General features: G+C 38.6%; 1 protein-coding gene across 18 annotated transcripts in view; it reads left to right on the top strand.

The window, feature by feature from the left end:
• The window catches only part of LOC116693150 (membrane-associated guanylate kinase, WW and PDZ domain-containing protein 1), an 89,732-nt gene that overhangs the window by 12,371 nt on the left and 60,045 nt on the right, over positions 1-17,316 (top strand). The window lies entirely within an intron of this gene.

Below are 17,316 nucleotides of genomic sequence, written 5' to 3'. Positions count from 1 at the left end.
GAGGATTGTCAATCTAATGTTGTAAGAGATTAACTTTCTCTGACTTGCACGGTACCTCTTCTGTTTCTGGCATTGTTGTCCAAATGGGTCACATTTTATTGAAACAACAAAACAGTGAGGAGGAGGAGGATGAAGAAGAGTTGATATTTATCTGAAATGTTTTAATGTTAATCTGCCTGGAAAGAAAGAGCTAAGCTATCATGTCTTCTTCAGTAAACAAAGTCCTGTCTCTTTGGTTTACAAAACATGCAGCCACAGTCCTCAATGCGGTAGAAATACTAATACAGTTGAAGAAAAGCAGCTGACCGAAATATGCCCATCGTTCAATATCTGCAAATCACAGCATGAAATTTGATTTTATTAGACTGCGGTATTGTGCTGCAAGTAAATATTATTTTTCTTATTGATTAAATCTGCAGACTATTTCTATGATTATGAAATGTCCAACAATAGTGAAAAAATGTCCATCCCAGCATCCATTTTGACGTCTTTTGAAGTTTTGTTTTGTCTGACCTAAAGTCCAAAACACAAAGAAATACTGTGGTATTACACACAGAAAAGCAGAGGGAAGTGAAAAGGTTTGGCTTTTTTATCTATTTTTGCTTGAAAAATGATTGAAACGATAAATAGATTATGAAAATAGCTTCCACTTATTTTTCCATCAAGCCATTAATTGATTTGCCTCTACTCTGGCGACGTAATGATTTCCTGGACTTGTGGAAGTTGTGATGGGAAAACTCTTTGACATTTTAAAGAGTAGATACATACAGTGACTGTATCTTTGTTTAGTCTTGGTGGCCTTTCTTGTTTTTATGCCAAACAAACCACTGTTGTTTATTAAAATTGCATCACAGAGGAAGTTTCATGTCAAAGTGAGAAGCCCAGTCCCTCATAATGTAGGTGTGTACCACAGCAAACCTCAAAGCCTGTAGGAAATGCCTTTATATTGGATCAGTGTTACATGGCATCGGTTGGCAAACACAGGCTTTTTTATTTATAAGAACAGCCTGGGATGGTTGCTATATTGCATAAATGTGTCAGGTAAAGCTGTTGTAGGGAAATATGTAATTTCAAGCACGGAGCCCTCTAGTGGTAGAATCATGGATTATGATGAAGGTGGATATAAAGGAATGATGAGGGCCTGTTGATGAATTGGTTTTAAAGTTATTAAGTGATGCAATCCACAATCTTTAATTGTTTTAGATAGTTTAAGAAAAGACATGGTAAAAAAATACTTACTTTACATTTTAGTAAATATGTGTGAGAAGTTATGAGAAACTTGATAATGATAATAAACCAGTATGACGGTTAAAAAGAAATGCATTTTTTCACAAGTCACATTCCAATTTAATTCTAAATTGATATGTAAGTAACCCACCATGTACCTTGTAACTTTTGGTAATGTTTTTGATTTGTTTATGATGATATGTAATACACTGTGAAGCCTTTACTACACAACTGCTATATTGAAGGATTTTCTCGGTACGAGTTTTGTTATGGTTTTTAGTAATATCGTTATGTCAACATCTGTCTTCAGTTCTGTTGCGGTTTACAGAGAGGTAAACTTGATGGAGAGGCTCTAATTCTCCATGTTGCACTTACACCCGACCACATACACAGGAGCTGGAGTCAGTAAGCAGAGCTAGCTTTGATCTCTGAGGTTTAGAGGAACCCAACTACTTTGCCATGGTCTGGTTCCCAGACTTTTCATCCGGGAAAAGGTGAAAAAGTTAAATCACACCAGATGACTGACAACTTTAAACAGGTGGTGAAGGTTCCTACATCTTCATGAGCTCTGTGTATCTGTGTGTACACAGAGTGTGTGTCCCAGAGCCCACACCATCTCATCCTTTCCCAGTTGTATCTCTGTGTCTTGTGGCAGGACATCCTATCTAAATCAAAGTAGCTTTGCAGGAACCGGCTTCCACCATCTGATATTTTCATTACTGTCCAGAAGCTTGAAGACGGTTCCGGTGTTGTGGTGGTTTGAGTTAGTCACAGTAGCAGATAGACAATAGAGGTGATTAGTTGGGGAATTCTCTCTGCTTTAGTGTGTGGTGCCCTTCAGCTGATCAAAAGAGCACAAAGATTGCAGCTAGTATAATTGACAAAGCTTTAATATAAAATAGTTCAAGTGTTTAGCAGCTTCACACAGTCTGATTGATGTGTTGCATACAGACAGCTGTTCGTGCATCTGGAACTCATCTGCATAATACCCTTAAGGCATTTCACTGTTGATTGGCACAACAGGATGATCAATCCTCAACATGCTAATGTGACAGTTTTGGTTTATTTTCTCAAAATGAAACCTTGTGCCATTTTCCGCAAAACACAGGCTATACACTACCAGTTACACCACCATGCTGTAAAATTGTTCACTTTACAGAAAATGTTGGCATAAACCAAAAAAGTTAGTAGTCGTATATTTTAAACTGAGGAAATTATTAAACTACACGGTCTCCCAGCGCAGGATTTCAGAGTTAGCTGTATAAGGCAAGTAAACCCTTGACAGCTTTTTATTAAAGTCCATGTTCCATATTTGATTGATTCAATTTTAACCAGCAATTAACCAGATACTTCTTTAAGCCTCAGGCAGACCTCAGATTTGCTTCAACCTTCCTTCATTATAGAATATAATAATTTGTTTAAGTATTTTGTAAATTAGTAGGACAAGTCCAAACAAGACTCCAGACAAGGCAGCCATAGCGAATGTCTCAGGCTGTACTTAGGCACAGCAGCGCTTTCAGCTTAATGCTGACATCAACATGCTAACATATCACAATGAAAATGCTAACACACTGATGTTAAACAGGTGCATTGTCTACCATGATCATCATCTTAATTTAGTGTGTCATAGTATGCTTACATGTACTAATTAGCTGAGGCTAAAGGGAATGTCATTAGTTTTTAAAGTATTTGGACAAATTGGCACTAGATGAGAAGTATGTTGGTGATCACAGTGCCTCTTAGGGGGGCATGAATGTCTGTACCACATTTCATGGTAATCCATCAAAAAGACATTTCCCTAGAAGCTCCAAATGTGAACCTCATGGTCGTGCTAGATGAAATGTCAGCAAATCATCAAAAGCCATAATATACTCCATCCTCTTGGCACCACGGATATCTATTGCATATTTCATGGCAATCCGTCTAAGAGTTTTTAAGATATTACATCTTAAAATATTTCAATCTGGACCAAAGCTGCAGATCGACAAAGTAACATTTCCCTCCCTAGAGACGTGCCACTACTGAAAGTAAAAATTCTTTTCATTATTTAAGAATCTAAAGTGTCCGAAAACAGTGAAAGTGAACCCGATTGCATGTTTAAATTGCTTGAAACAGAGAAAAGGAGCAAATCCTCACATTTGAAAAGTTAGTATTGGTTCATTTTTTTTGCATTTATGCTTATGTTGTCCTTCGGGTCAAAAACTGACAAAAAGTTGACATTTTTGTCCCTTTTTCAGACTTTACTTTTTAGTTTTCACGAACACCACCTTACTACTACTAGTTTTAAAGTACTTTTTGGAATTCATGGGCAATAATCCTCATGTATATAGAATTATACCTAATATTTGACTTATAAAAGCAGAAATTATGATTTATTTTGACTAATAGTTCAGAGGAACGTACAGATGAGTTTAGTCAGGAATGCAAGTGATCAATTGTATTTGCAGATAGCGTTGAATGGAATCCAATTGATTTTTTTTCTGTTAATTTGGTTAAAAAGAAACCCATATTTCCGATATAGACATTTTCTAAAGGCGTCAAATTTGACCTGAGGACAACAGGAGGGTTAAAAGATTAATTGATTATCAGTAGCTGGCAATCTGACACATCGATTCTCAAATGCATTTAAAGCCGTATAAACACAGATGTAATTTCTTCCTCTCTTTCCTGCTGTACATGTTGGACTTTCTAGCCATGACCAACCAAACAAACACACAAGCCTTCCTAAAATCCAATGTATTTGTTTAGTCTTTTGGAAAGCTTGCTTTTCATATACACATCTACCACAATCTGACACATGCCTGTGCTTATCAAATCACTTGCTGTTTTTCTTCCAGCTGTGCCTCTGAATCGCTATATTTCCAGATTAAATTTAGACTCTTGACAAAGCAACATAATGATAGAAACATTTTTCTTGAACTGTTGGTGTCAGCTAAATTTCCTTTGAACACTTAACTTGTGTAACTCGCTCTCTGTCACATCTTGTGTTATGCTGCTTTTGTAAACGTGACCTGAAACTGACTCAAATCTCATTGAGCTCTCCGCAGGCAAATTGTATTTTAGTCTTTTATTGTTCTCAATATAGAGCTCCAGAGTGAGGTGATATATGGTAGCTGAGGCTGTTAAATCACTAAACCGTCACTGCAAATAATATAATCTGACTGAAATGTCTTCAGATAACTGTTTTGAAAATAAAGAGCACAGACAGAGGCGTATTTTTAAAACAGGCAAGATGATAAACAGTAAAGGTCTTTTTCTAGAGATATATTACAGTACGTGGTGCAGATTTGTTCTGGGAGTGTTTGTAAGCTCCTGTCTGCTCGAGGGATGGAGGCTACAGGCTACAGTCGGTTAGTCTGGGTTTGGATGGCTCTGTATCTTTATTCAGATAGTAAAGATCTCTTAAGATCTCTTCTGTAGGCGGCCGGCATCTAGGCCCGGGAGTACTGGTCCTACAATCCTCTGTGCCGTTTTCACCACCAGGGCCAAGTCCTTTTTTGAAGCAAAGGTTATGATAATACATGTGGTTTGGCATGTTTTATTCTACAGTAATAACTACTCTTTACATCAACTATTGGAAAGATTTTATTTCTAGCAGAGCTGCGACACTTGCTTATACGCTGAACATTTAGTCCTCACATCTTGACGTTTTCATCTCCTGCTAAAGCATTTGCAGCCAGGGAACGCTCTGAAAACACTCCATTTTTGGTGTGTTCAAGGAAACATGGTTTGAGTAACCGTTTGCCTTTGATTTGTGATGCCATACCTCATGAGTGGAATGCTTGTTTGCAGCCAACTCTCACAAATTGAATGTCAAAGGCTCTGAGCATCCATGAGCTTTTAAACAAATTTTCAGTTTTAAAGGAAGTTGTGTTGTTTCTGTTGTTGTTTCATTTGTGGTGTAGCAGAATTAAACCGTTTCATTTCCATGCACTTGGCCATGCTGTTATCTCATTCATAAAAGCTTATTCTTAGTTTATATCTGTTTATAAGATATCAAGAACATGAACCCTGTGTTCCCTCCAACCAGAATATAAATGGGATAATCTGAGGAATTCTGAACAGGTAGTAACATTTCATTGACACAAAATTTAGCAGAACAGGTCAATTGAAGCGGTTTGATATTGTAACTTAATTTTAAGCTGTTCATCTTAAAAACATGACTCAAACGATTAATCGGTTTAATTCTAGTTACCAATTTAACTTTATGTCCATCAATTAATCAACAATGTTAAAATGTAAAAGATTATTAGTATGTTTATGTTAAAATAGGAAGAAAACCTCCCTGTGGATTATACCTTTCTGGTCTACTGTCTTGCATAGTTTTACTAAGAAAAGCTTTTTAAAAAGACACAAGGTCTTTACTATGTTTGGCCTTGATTAATACACATCCTTCCTTTTCTTAGGCCTTGAACTGATCACTTGCTTGAATGTGTCAAGGTAAGCATTGGGAATTGTCCAGTCCCATTGTCATCACTTCTGCAGCTCTGGTGGATTTCTTTGTCATCAGTTTGAAGGACAAGGGAAGGAAGGAATTACTTATCGTGTGTTACCGTTTATATGGCAATGGCCTTGACTGTAGAAGGAGTTAAATATAGAAGAAACACAAAATGAGAAATTGGCTCCATTTCAAAATCTTGAATCTTGTCGACTGTTTTCGTACTGCCGTCAGGGAAAAACATTCCTAATGATTCCTAATGATTCTCCATTGTGATATATGGTTGCCATTGTTGGGTGAGGCTCTCATTAAGAGAGATCTTAAAGGACAAGGACTTGACATATTGACTTGACAAGCACAGTGCCTCATTAAAGCCACAATTACACTGCAGAGGTAGAATTGCAGAAGTGCTCCATCTCATTTTAGTGATCTCAACATATTATTAAAAGTGTGATCATTTCTGATCCAGAGAAATTCATCATTTTTTTCCACATTTCAAAGGCACAGATTTTTCCACAGGATCCCATTATGTGATATTTTTTGATTGTCTCAACTCTACTGTAAATGAATCTTATAATGTTGAAATTAAACTACTGTATGTTTTGTGGAATCACCCTGGGACTTTTTCAAAGGCCTCCTCATCTTTTGAAGGGACTGCTCCATATCGCCACTCACTTGGCTCAACACAATAACGAACCTGCCCCATGAAGCTTCATCACTCCATTTATTCAAAAGGCCTCCACATCCGATCGAAACCTTTTGTTCCTCTCTCTGTCTCCATCACCTGTTGATATCTCCTGTCATACTTTTATCTCAAACATCTCACAATAATCTCCGTTTTTGGTGCGTTTTCCTACCGCCTGAAGGTCAGATATACTGTATAATGGTTTGACAGAGTGTGGTTTTTGAAGGATGTACAGTGTGTGGCTGCAGTCTAACATCACACACAGAGACATATTCACCTTTTAAATTGAAGCAGCAGACTGAATGTAACACACAAGATGCTGTACTAGAGCCAGTTACACCAGCTTTTTCCACTGTCAGTCAGCTGTGTGTTATCTCTGCTCTCACACACTTTTGATAGAGACCTAGACGTGTGCCACGCTGTAAGTGAATCATTTTTACATTTTTTTCTCCCCCCATTTTTTTGAAAGCAGCTTTCCTGAACTCAACTATAAAAACTGTATTTCATAGCAGTGTTGCCTCACTTTCTGGTTGAGAACACCTTTTTTCTTTTTAAGCATATAAGCTAAATCCTCTAACAAACATGCCCAGCTGGCACTTCTGAAATAGTGCATCCTCTAAGCACAAAATACTGGCGACAGCATCATTTGGTAACTAACTGAGGAAATTCACATGACAGATTATTTAATGAACCTCCCTGTGGGGCTTCTTGTCTGTCAGCTACTGTATCTCCCTAAACACAGCTCTGCATATCTGATGGATGGCTACTTGGTTAGAACTGCTATTTTTGTGAAAGTGGGTGTTTAATATATTTTAATGAATATTTGGTTTAGCAGAGAAGTCAGATAGATAGGTCACTGGATGTCATCATCTTCTAACCTCCCTTTCAAGTCAACACAACTAGTTTATTTGTGCGCCACTGCACAAGAAGCCCCTTCCATTACAACCCTCAAGGTAGAAATTAGTGGTTATTACACTCAATGGAAAAGCTTCTCCTCTTCCAAGCCTTCATCCAGATGCGTATACGCTATGATTCAAGCCTAATGTGTTAATTTCTCGACTTGTGTTTTATTGTGAGTTTCATCAAATTAGCCTATCTGGTGATGATGACGCGTCCCTGTGGTGTGATGATGTGTGGTGTCTGCTGTCGCTCCAGCCGACGGGAGGGAGGATGGGGACGTGTATCTCATCTCCTTCTCATTGCCCGTGGTCATCGACTCCTGTGAAAGAGGGGATTTTAATCACAGAGGCGGTCTTTGTGTGTGACGGCCAGGCAGACAATGACATTTAACAGAGGCAGCCAGTTACAACTGATGGCATGCTCGACTGAAGCGTGATGTTTTCCATCAGCGACAGGGAGGATTCAGTGTTTTTACATGTGTTGCCCAGGGGAGGAAAATAAGATACAATGGACACATTAAAATAGCTGCTCTGTGTGCTTTTTTTTTATAGAAATATGGCACAAAAAAGTGTTTTTCCTTAACTTTAAAAATGAACCCAGGGGATAAGAATGGAGATCCTGCCACCTGGAGTCTGTTGAGTTAAGTATTCCAGTATTTGACAGAAATAGTTTCCATGTTTAGTCTGTTTTAAAATACTTTTAGGCGCAGAATTTATAAACAGCATCTGTGTTTATCTGGGAATGAGCATACATCGTTCAAGACTGACCCTCTCAAGCTTTTACTCGTTGTTCAAGTCTTTACAATCACACTATCCTTTTTTTCTCCTCCCGGCCTCCTTTTCTCTTCCTCCATCCTTTGGCCTACTCAGCTATTAACACAATTCAGAGGGAGTGGTAGGCCTGGGTTCCTCTGGTTATATTTAGCAATGAACAGATGCAGCGCTCTGGAGCGGAACATACCGCCTCTACTTTGTGTTGTGGTGTGTGGTGTGGTGTGTGTGTGTGTGTGTGTGTGTGTGTGTGTGTGTGTGTGTGTGTGTGTGTGTGTGTGTGTGTGTGTGGTGTGTGTGTGTGTGGTGTGTGTGTGTGTGTGTGTTGTCGTTGTCGTCTGTGACTCTTCCTTCATACCAGTTCTCCCATCATGCACTGCTGACTCTGACTCGGCAGCACAGCACTGGAGAACTGGGTCAGAACTGGCCGCCTGCCTCCTCACATAAACCATATTTCTCTGTATGTCCAATATTCAAAACCAAAACCAGTGTTTAAATGGAACAACCTGGAGCACACCTTTTACAAGTTGACTCTCGTAAATTATGTCTAGGGTGACAACTAACGATTTTTTTTCTTTCTTTTTTTATTGATTATTTTCTCAATGAGTCTATAGAATGTTAGAAAATAGTAAAGAAATGTCCAACGCAATTTCCCACAGCACAAGTTGACATATTCAAACTGCTGGTTTTGTCTGACCAACGGTCCAAAATCCAAATACTCTATATTCAATGTAATATCAGCGATAGATTTTTTGGCATTTCTGCTTGTTGTCAATAGATTTTCTGGGCTAATGGGCTAATCCTTTCAGCCTTGTCTGCAAAATAGTAATTCAACATGGTTCTGATCATGCTTGTGTTATATTTCTTTTATTGTGTTGCACATGGTGATAGCATGACATTCATGAACTGTGTTGTCCCAAAACCAATTTCAGAAGACAAAACAAGTCAATGTAAATGCTGTGAAAAGTATATTGTGAAATTGGAAACTTCTTACATGAAATAATGGCAAGTAACTTACAGGTTTTGAATTTTGGAGCTTCCCATAATCACTTGAATGCACCTGCCTGGATGACCTTTCAAAGCAGCCTGTGTTTTTTTTTTGTTGTATCACCAGAAAATTATAACCTTACTTAAAATAAGGGAACCAAAACCCCAAAAAATAAAATGCTGAAGGCTGGTGCGTTTTGTGGACAGAGGTGCGGTGCACGGTGCACCAACACACCATAGATTACACTTAGACATCATTGCAACAAGGTGAGAAGTTTAACCTCTGGAGATCAGCTAAAAACAAGCTGCTGTCAAAATACTCTGATCTATCTTAGTTTCAAATCTCTGTAAGATGATATTCCCACCCTACTAAAATGATAACTGATACCATTTGTAGCCTGGAAACTAGATAAAAGCATTTACCAACCTAAAAAGCTGTGATACACTTCGGAATATGGTCAACAGTTATGTACTGTGAAGTACATGAATACATCATGCCTGTTGAAAATGAACCACAGACATTAAGTTTTCTGATTCATTATGACTGGTGTGAGTTAGGAATTCCGTCAAAAAAAGAGCCTCTTATCTCCTGTGTGGTTTCTCACTGAACACAGCTTTGAACTGGGATTAACATGAAAGCAGCTCTGGGTGTGGCTGGTTATGGAGGTAATAATTATAGAAGAAGAAGGCAGAGGACCAGTCTTAATCTTTACGACAGACCTCTCTGTGATTTTAGTTTTTTCCTCTCCACTCATGCAAGGCTCATGGCAGGCTGCAATAAAACAGCGGCAGCTTTAAGTAGTACAAAGAAGCTAAACACACTGCTTCTTTATCTGTGTGTGAGAAGAAGATGAATAGTGTGAATGTGTTTAATTGATATGAAAAAAAAGTGTTTCCCATGTTTAATATCATCATTATCATGTCTTATGTATCAGCTGTCATGACCTTTCAGCCGGGATAATGGCTGTATAATAGCTGGATATTGCAGCTATCTTTTTCACACCAAGAGAGCTGAGTGAAACCCATCACTGAGAGCAAGTGTTTGATTAGTTTTGTCAGTTGCAACCCTCCCGATGTTCAACTCTCTCAGACGGCCCCTCCTTATATTTCTGGATAATGTAGCGTTAAATGCTCTTATCCGTAACTGGAGAGTCTAGTGTTGACTGACGGGATGTCCTGAGACCCACAGGAAGGTGCTGAAACAATGGAATTTACTGTTTAAGAACCAGCATTTCCAGTTCCTACTTTGTTGCCATTATTTGGAATAGGCCAAAGGAAATCCAACAGTATTTGTCCTCTGGAGGAAATGCCGTCTCTTTGTGCTCATTTTGAGCTCTGGGTTATCAGCCTGAGATGGCTTGGGACGATGACAAAGGGGGCAATTTAAAGATTTAGAAGATGGTTTCATAGAAATACAGGAACTGTAATGGTGATTTTGTGTCTGTAATTGTGGTTAATTTTGTTGCTCCTCTTGTGCCACAGCGGTACCACACCAAATAGAAGCACGCAGACAGAGTGGAGCCTTCTTAATCAAAATGTGATAACAGCCAGGCTTATGAAATCCCCAACTGACCACTGCTTCTGAGATCTCTCTAGTTCTGAGCAACAATGCTATTTATTTAGCACATCTGGGTGTATTTTCTGCTTCTGTAGCATATAGACTGGAAACACGAGGAAACAGCTAGTTTCTATGAACATAAACATATTATGTAATGTATATATTATAGAGCTTTAGAGATGCTAAAGGGTGGATGTTTTTTAACCTTTGGACAGAGCCAGTATAGCTGGCTGCTGGTTACACATTTAACAGACAGGTAGGAATCTTCTTAGCTATCTCTCGGCAAGAAAGCTAACATTTCCCAAACTGTTTCTTTAAAGTATGTTTGGTTGCATGAAGTGTGAAGAAGAGCAGGCCTTGCACTTGGCTGTTTCCAAACACCTAGACAGGGTCACCTTAGCCCAACACCCTCTGGTGGGGATCAAGCTTGGGAGGACGTCTTGTCTTAATCCAATCTGTCATCACTACAGCTGGTGTTTTTATAGGTGTGTGTGTGTGTGTGTGTGTGTGTGTGTGTGTGTGTGTGTGTGTGTGTGTGTCACTCACTGCAGGATTGTCTGCTCTCCTCTACCCATAGTAAGGGCAACCTGCCTGTCATTTAACACCTAATCTCTGCCAGCGGCCACCTCCATGGGAGAGAGCAATCCACAAAGAAAAGCCTGACACACAAGACCAGAGCTCCTCTCAACATGTGTCGACCACCGCTGCATGCATGCGGACTCTCTTGGCTAGCATCCTTGTGGGTTTTCTCTCTTCTCTTGCACCAGCTGACTCCAGAATCTGGGTGGAGTAACAATTTAGTTTTAGCGGTAAAGCAAGAGTTTGTTTAAGAATGTTTCCATTCTCAGTATTACCATGCCATATTTCCATCTTCTCTTGTAATATGTATCTTGCTGGCAGTAATTAGTAACATACCAATTGCAGAGTATTAACTGTGTAGCATTCTCCCAGAGAGCAATTAGAATTTTAGGCTAGTATGAACCTACAAATGTATGTGTGTTCTGTATCTTAAAAGAAAACAATTGTTTTAATATTTTACTAAACCCTTATAGACTTATTTTGTTATTATATATTATTAGACTTATTTGTTACAACTTAGTTGCATGTTTTTTGTGCCTGCTATCCAACTGATGTTGCTGATGTTGGTACTTTTAGACTGACTTTTTTACTTTTTAGATGCATTGCAAACACTTCCACAGTGGTGGAAGAAGTGTATTTTAATTACTGTAAGTAAAAGTAGCAATACCACAAAAATGAAAGTTATACATTCAAGATTTTGCTTAGGTAAACATACTGGCCCCTTACATATACTATTATTCAAATAGTATTATTGATGCATAATAATTAATGTTACAGCTGGTAAACTATTTTATATAATATTTCATAGTTTCATGTATTTCTGAAAAAATGTAGTGAAGTAAAAGTATAAAGTTATGTTGAAAATATATATATAAATAAGTAGCTTACCTCAAAACAGTTGTGAAGGACAATACTGAGTAAATATTTTCAGTCCCTTTTAAGATATTAAAGTTTGTTTTGAATCTTTAAATTCCAACAGGGATTGAGAATCACATCTTTGAAGTGACATTTGGTAGGTCTGTTTTTTTAACTTTATAGACTTAGGATCCACCACTAGAGGGCAGCAGCCCATAATGACCGCACATTACTCATCTCATTCACTGGTTGGCTCTGGGTTGCTATGGTAACGATGTCTGTGTTAAGCAGGCTTTCACTGGTGAGGCTCAGAGACACAGAGGGCAGTGTTGAGCTGGAGGACGGGAGATGAATCCCAATGAGCAGCTGAACAGAGCTTTACACACACACACAGACACACACACACACGTTTTCTCAAATTAATGTTTGAGTGCTATTTGGATGTGTTGTACTCTTTTGAAATGGTTACCACCTGGCATGATTGTCAGGTAGTATCGGTGACTTGTAGTGACAGCTGTTATGTTGTACTATAGGCTGCAGCTGCTTGGCAGTCTTGATGTTTTAAGGAGTTACTACCATATGTTCATGCTCTTTTGCTGTCTGTTTTATATTTTGTTGAATCCTATTCTAATCCTAAAAGAAAGCTAGCTAAGATCATATCTTTATCTCTGTAGATATTTAAGAAACCAGCCCCCCTGCCCACACATACACACAGACACATAGTCCCCAAAATGAAATAGGGATGCATAACTAGATTTAAGGTTATGTAATGCTGACTGGAGGCATGGAGGATTCACTGTTATTTGGGTTAAACCCGTCTCGTCTCACTCTCTGTCTATTTGTAAAACGACATCTGGGGTTAAAAAGCAGCACTCTCTGCCACATACAGTCTTTTAACAGCCGGCTCCACAAACATCTCAGCTCCCAGGAAACATCTCTCCACATGCTAACGTCTCTAGGGTCTCAGATTTTCCCTGATGGAGTGATTTCATTGTTATGAGAATCAAGAATATCCTCTCCAAGCTCTCAAATGATCCATCTTATCATCAAGAGACAGACTGATTCTTAGTTTTCTTGACAGAAAGAATAACGTTTTTCCCAAAAAAAAGACTACTGTTTGGAGTGGTTAATGTTTTTATATAAATATCTTGTAAACTATTTACCTCAAAAACATATTTGCATAAAAACACTGATATTATCCTAATTGTATTGATTGTGCTATTAAAGAGGTTACAGATACAGGCAGCCACTATTGCATATCATTCAAATGTGTACTTGTAATAAATGGTTTAATCCCTTAATATAAGACCATTTTGTAAACATATCAGCGCACTGCAGATTTGTTATATAGAAATTTGGGAAATCCGACAGCTGTGGATTAGCGGGAACAGTGTACACAGCACATTCTCAGTAACAATACGCGGCATCTTATTCTATAACAGACAAGGATCTCCATTCAATACACATGCTGAATTGTTTTGTTCAAAATCAGCAGCGCTGTGGTTGTGGAGCTGAGATGATATCTCCTTTTTTTTCCTCACCACATCTGGTTGTTTTTGTTGGATTCCTTTTTGTTACACACTGCCGGGAAACATCTCTAAATGGGTCAGGAGGACAAAAGAACTATTGATTTAGTCCAAAATCTCAAATACCTTTACTTTCGTGAAGCTGAACGTGATAATACATTCGAAAATGAACCTGTAAAGCACGTTCTGGAGCTGTTTTCTGAACTGAAAATGAATCAAACTGTGACACAAATGTTTCATATCAAACCATGAGTCTGCTCTATATCTGAGAGGAACCGTCAAACAGCTAGATACCAGTACGTTTTTATTTTTAAATTTGACATCTACAGCACCATAACATCTTTCTATTTGTTTAGTGAAATCGCATTTGCATTTAAAAATCCTGGGAGATAATAGCGTATGCACTATACATACACTGACACACACACACACACTCACCACACACACACACACACACACACACACACACACACACACACACACACACACACACACACACACACACACACACACACACATACAAACAAAATGGAGTGATTGTAATCTCTGATCAACACGGTTTTAATCCTCATAAATATTAAATATTTGATGACTTTCTCATTGATGGAGCAAGACACCTGGGTGGCCTACCCTCTGCTAGCTGTATGCACCAACAGGAGGGGGTTGTTCCTGACAGCGGCTCTTATCTCACTGAAAGCATCTGAGCCAGCAAAACTGACACAACGCTGAATGAAAAACACTAATGTACATAATGTATAAAATGTTTTATTTTTAATGAGGAGCTGTGTATATAAGTGTGTGTGTGTGTGTGTGTGTGTGTGTGTGTCTGTGTGTGTGTGTGTATGCGCTGTTGTATCTGTTTTTCCTTTCACAATCTGACTGCTGCTTGCCTAGCAGGGACCGTAATGATGGTTGTCAGCACTGGCTGGTTGCTAGGTAACAATTACCTGACTGTGCTTTGCTTGCACTGAATTACACAGTCGGCTGTGTGCATGTGTGTAGAGGGACGGAAAAATACAGCAAGGTAGACTACCAACCAGTGTCTCCACTTCTGGGGAGAAAATGCCTTGCACCAGAATCAGAATCGTGGCTATGCTAATTTTAGCTTAGCTGTGTTAATGAATGTGATTTACACCTTCAATTGTTATCATCACAGTGCTAGACATTTCTCTGTAACCAATTTTTCAGAAGGACTGTTTTAAAAAAAAATCAGATTTAATATTTGTTCATCATCATTGTAGTATGAGATGTCTGCGTGTTGTTGTGCCTTTTGGGACACTGTGCTTCACATTTTCAGTGTTACATGCCTCAGTATTTATAGTAATGCCATGGGGGGAGGAGGTGGATGTAGGTTGACAGATGATGATGTCACCACAGGGCCACACCTCAGGGCAGATGACAGATAGTCCTCTGCTTTAAGACCATTTTTACTTTCTCAGCTGCTACACTGATGCTTCTAATCCGTCTGTCCTTGACTCTTATGTGTGTCTCAGCAGCAGCACTTCCTCTCAAGCTGCAAGCACTTCCTGCCTGGTTTAGAGGAATTTTCACTCCCAAACCTCAACCTTGAAGGTATAGTTTTGGGAAATACACTTATTTGTCTTCTTGCCATGAGAGCAAGCTTAAAGACCAGTAAAAGACTGAAGTTAGTAACTTCCCGGAGTGTGCTCAGCTTTCTCGGCAACTGGTCACGGCCAAGAAATAGTCCAGCACATAACCACGTGTAAAGCGGCAAATAGATGTTTTAACACTTTTGATTTTTGTACGGATTACCCCAACAAGACATGACATATTAATGAGTGAGCTTAAGAGGCTCTGGTATGTGGATGTTGTTACCTTTAGACTGAACCAGGGTAGCTGTTTACCCCAGTTTTCAGTCTTTATGTTGTATTATGCTAAGCTAACCAGCTCCAGCTAATTATTTATTGTACATTTACCAAATATATTATTGAGCTTCTCATGTACCTCTCCAATAGCCAATAAGTGCATAGAATGTCAAACTATTCCTTTAAACCAGTTATGAATAAAGTAAGCCTTTCACTGGTATGTTTTGCAACACAAGAATAAGCAATGTTAAAAATGTGGAGTTTCAAGAAGACACAATGACCGATTTCTTTTTTTTCTTCTTCTTTTTAAGTATAAAAAAGTCCCCCTATTTTTTTAACCTACTTACTTACTTACTTACTAAGCCTACTAAGCCTTACTTACTAAGCCTACTTCCAAAGACTGTGGTTGAGGTCTAATTTATTAATTTCTCCCTCATTTCAAATCCTGATCTCCTTACACTTTTCTGTTCCCCGTATTCTGTCTTTTATGGTCTGTAAAGTGACCTTGAGTGTTCAGAAAGGCGCTGTTAAATAAAATTATATTATTATTATTATTATTATTATTATTATTATTATTATTATTATTATTATTATTATCTAACAACGCTGTTGAGGAAGGTGTGTGTGGAGGTTAAACAGTCTTCTATAACATCGTATCACTGTGTATTTGCAAAGCCAAACCCACTTTTTAGTGATCCAGTCAAATGTGATCAATTTAGAACTTTACCCTATCCACGTATTCCTTTTCCCACTGAAATACATCTAATTACAAAAGCTAAAGACGCTCTAAATGTTGTTTCACTGTAACTTCAAACCATGTTAGAATTCCTATTACTTCCAAAGTAAACTCTACCTACCCAGTCAGCACACTGACCCTGCCATCTCAAAGCACCAAGCCAAGAGAAACTCCTCCGCTGTGGGCAGAGGCCAACAGGAGGCCATGGCACCTCCCCCAAGAACTGCTTGCCAGCTCTCTCAGACATGGATGATATATTTGGAGATCATTAAATGGTCCTAAATGAGACCCTGGCGTGAGAGCGAGCTCTGACCATCTGGCCCCATTGTGAGCGCTGAGGCTCTGTTCAAACTCAGCCAGCAGCATCGCCACCTCTGATTGGATGGATGCTGAGTAAGCCTGGGAATTCCAGCCAATCAGAGACTCTTTTAATCAATTACCCAAACCCGTCTCAATCTTTGTGTTTCTCTCTAAATGAAACATCCTGTTACATACCGATTGTATTTCTCTGCTCTACTCAAATTGTCAAGTTTATTTGCCTCATTACCATCTAATGAAATAGATCAAAGTTTGAATGAATCAAATCCAGAAGGTTGAGGCTCTAAGGATGGTTGCATCACTCTGTTAGTCTGTCGGTTGACCCACCAATTCAGTCCAGAGTAAAATATCTCAAAAAATATTTTAGAAATTGCCATAAAATTGTGTACACACATTCAACTTTTCACACAGGATGAAGACAGTTGACTTTGGTAATCTCCTGACTTTACCTCTAGCGCCACCAGTAGTTTGATGTTTTTGGATTATAGTCAAAAATCTCAAAAAATGTAACGGTTTACCATGCAATTTGGTGAGAACATTAATGGGATGAAATAATGTAGAGTGAGTCGGTCATTATTGCGAATTATAATGCTGAGGATGGGTCTTAAATCTTAAATCTTACTTTACATTATCCCTTACTTAACATTAGCAAGTTTGCATTGTCACTGTGAGCATGCGTGTGTTAGGCATGTTGTATCACATGGACTTAAAAAAGAAAAATATGTGGTGATTGCATTTTTTATTTATGTGTAAACACAATCTTTAGCAAATGTATTTATTTACTGGAGAACTCCTGTGTTTCTAAATCGGCTAAGGGGGGAGAACAAGGCCTGTCTTGTTCTCCTTTTAGTATCCAGGAGCATTTCAACAACGGAAATGTCACGGCCTTTCATGATCTTACTTTTGGTAAA

Source organism: Etheostoma spectabile, chromosome 7 (assembly GCF_008692095.1).
Source record: "Etheostoma spectabile isolate EspeVRDwgs_2016 chromosome 7, UIUC_Espe_1.0, whole genome shotgun sequence".
NCBI lineage: Eukaryota > Metazoa > Chordata > Actinopteri > Perciformes > Percidae > Etheostoma > Etheostoma spectabile.
The sequence above is the reverse complement of the archived record's forward strand: the minus strand, read 5'-3'. Positions and strand labels throughout refer to the sequence as shown.